Below are 3,225 nucleotides of genomic sequence, written 5' to 3'. Positions count from 1 at the left end.
ATGTTTTGTCTCCCTGTACTGTCCTTTGTACGGCGCTGCGAAACACATGTGGCGCCTTATAAATAAAATGCAATAATAATAATAATAAAGGAATTCTTTTTTTTCGATAGTTATTTAAGAGCATTCAATTTCCCTCCTCCGATCATGTGACCTATTTCAACCAATTAGGATACAGAAAAAAGACTATTGCCTAGCAACAGTATAACACATGTCCCAATTTAACATCACTTTAAGTTTTAAATGTATAAATGGGATCTATAATAAACCTGATGTGTTTTCCCCTTTAACGAGTCCATTATCGCATGGAAACTCGATATACAGAAGTGATAAATATATTGATTTAAAGCATATAGCTTTTACCACCGTGGGCACGTGACAGACCATGTGATCGTCAGTTGCCAAGGAAAGTGACGTTAGTCTTAGGACATTCTGGTCTCGTGACTGGTCACCTGACCATTCGTTGCCAGGCAGTGTGACGCCGAGTGCCGTGATGTAAATGCTTCCCGTCACACACCTCAATCTTAGGACGTTCCGGTCACATGATAAATCACCTGACGGCCCGTTGCCAGGCAATATGACGCCCAGGGAAAGAAACAGATGCTCCCCGTCACAAACCTCAGATATACAATAGGTTGTCACATAATTAAAACTTGATCGCATGATTGGATCGGGAATTACCATCAAATAAGTCTATCGAAATTAAAGAATTCCTTTATGAAAAATATTCAAAACGACTAAAATTAATTATTTTGCACTAATGGGTCTGCCTCCCATAAACCCCTCACATATGTTATACTGTAAATGTTATTCGTTTAGTGTTGATGAATGTCACCTGCCAATCAGCAGCCATATTGGGCTAAGAGGTATATAAGGACATAACAGTTACCACTAGTCACCACTGAAAAAGCTGCCAGGAGCAGTGAAATGCGTGAGGCTACCACAGGCCTCATTGAGGACTACATTCAGTACCATCCGGACCAACCTCCTGCAATTGGACGCCTACCTTTTGGACAAATAAATGACCGTTTCCTTGGATTGTACTAGATAGTGTCACAGCTCTTGTGAGGACTCTGGACTAATTAATCCCAGTGCAAACAACCCTCCAGTGACTCAGGTACTCACATCCTCGGACAGATTTATTAAACCAGGACTTTGCACTATGGCGGACAAGGAGGTATTATACTAGGAACGGATAATTGTATATGTGCTGCCTGAACACCCTGCATGTGAGGCTTTTTTATGTATGTCCTATGAGATTTTATGCAAGCCCATTTTTACTCAATTAAATCTGTTACTATTTCTACATTGTTACTGTGTATATAATATGACCATTCATCAACAAGCGCTGCTACATTTATTGTACAGTATGTTTGTTTTTTTCTAGTATTAAGGGACTAACTATCCCTGTATTAGCAGCAGCTCCATTTGTCAAAGCAGGTCCTGATATAAGCGCCGTTTTATATACCACGGTATAATTTGTTCATTTTGATAAATCGCCGCCTTTGTGATAATTCATCAGATTGCAGCTCTGTGATGCAATGGTAATGCTGGGTACACTTTAAATGATGTGTACCCAGCACGATATTGTCAGCGATGGGACGCAGCGGTGGAGCCGGTATTGGTAAATGCATACACACTTGCCGTTGTCGACAGTGACGAGCAATGGCCGGGGGGAGTGGGGGGCCATGCTGCATGAAGGTTCAATGGAGGATGTCGCTGACATAGGGGGCCATTCCGAGTTGATCGCTCACTGCCGTTTTTCGCAGCGCAGCAAACAGGTTACTACTGCGCATGCGTATGCACCGCAATGTGCAGGCGCATCGTACGGCTACAAAGCGGATCGTTGCTGAGCAATGGATTTAATGAAGAATCCAGTTGCACAGCCGATTGCAAGGAGATTGACAGGAAGAGGGCGTTTGTGGGTGTCAACTGACCGTTTTCTGGGAGTGGTGCGGCGAACGCAGGCGTGTCCAGGCGTTTGGAGGGCGGATGTTTAACGTCAATTCCAAGACCTGCAACGCTGGATTCATCGCACAGGGTAACTCTTACCCTGGTCTTGTTCTACACAAAACTTTTTTCGCATAGCAGGGCTGCACAAGCGATCGCAGCCTTGCTATGCAAAAAAACACTACCCCATAGGCGGCGTATAGCTGATCGCACGGGCTGCAAAAAGTTGCAGCGTGCGATCAACTCGAAATGAACCCCTATGTGTCGGAAACGAGCGCATTGCACACAATATTGTCTAGTGTGTAACATGCTTAAGTTTACAGAATATTCAGAAACATCAATTACCGCACATGTGACTTATACTGTATGGCATTATACTGTACAGCATAGAAATGTTATACGTACTGCTTACAGATACAGTACAATAATCTGTACAAATAATATATTGAATATCCCTGGATCACTTTTAATAATATTGACTATATAAAGTTTCCAAAAGAGGAAATTGTTTTTATGTCGTTAACTTTGTTCATTTATCATAATATTTAACATTTTAATTACGCTGCTTAAACATAAAATTCTTAAAGATAAAACATTGAACAGGATAGTAGGAAATAACCGTCAGGCCCATCTTCCCTGCTCTTTTTCCATGCTTTCAATATATTTTTTCTTAACATCTCCAAAGTCTTAGCAATATCAATAAGTTTGCTCCATGCGGCCTTGAATTATTTTAGTGTCTGAGTCTCCACCACAAATGCTGACAGACTGTTGCAAGGATCCGTCACCATTTCTGTAAAACGTTCTTCCTTATGTTACCTTTCAATCTTCCTCCAATTTCAAAGTGTTTCCTATTGTTGTAAAAATCCTCTTATTATTAAAACACTGTCTTCCCTGAATTCTATTAATATTTTTGATAGATATGATTTTTTTTATATCACCTCTGTCACTTCTCTTCTCTAAGCTGCACATGTTCAGCTCTTAAATCCTTTGCTGGTTAGGTTTGTTCTGCGGCACATTTTAATAGCTCTTCTCTGAATTTTGTCTATTTTAGTCATGTCTTAGTGGAGGCAGAGTCAGTGCACAGTTCCTGGGGTAAGGACTTACCAGTGAACTAGTAAGTGATAATATAGCATCCCTCTTCCTGCTATGAATACCTCTCTCCATGTATTTACATAATAATAATTAGTATTGCACTAGACTTGTGCACTGCTTGCTTTTATATAATCCGAAACAGTAAATAACAGCAAGCTATGTTATGGAACACATATAGGGGGAGAT

The sequence above is a fragment of the Pseudophryne corroboree genome, chromosome 10, assembly GCF_028390025.1.
Source record: "Pseudophryne corroboree isolate aPseCor3 chromosome 10, aPseCor3.hap2, whole genome shotgun sequence".
NCBI classification, from domain to species: Eukaryota; Metazoa; Chordata; class Amphibia; order Anura; family Myobatrachidae; genus Pseudophryne; species Pseudophryne corroboree.
Note: the sequence above shows the minus strand (reverse complement) of the source record.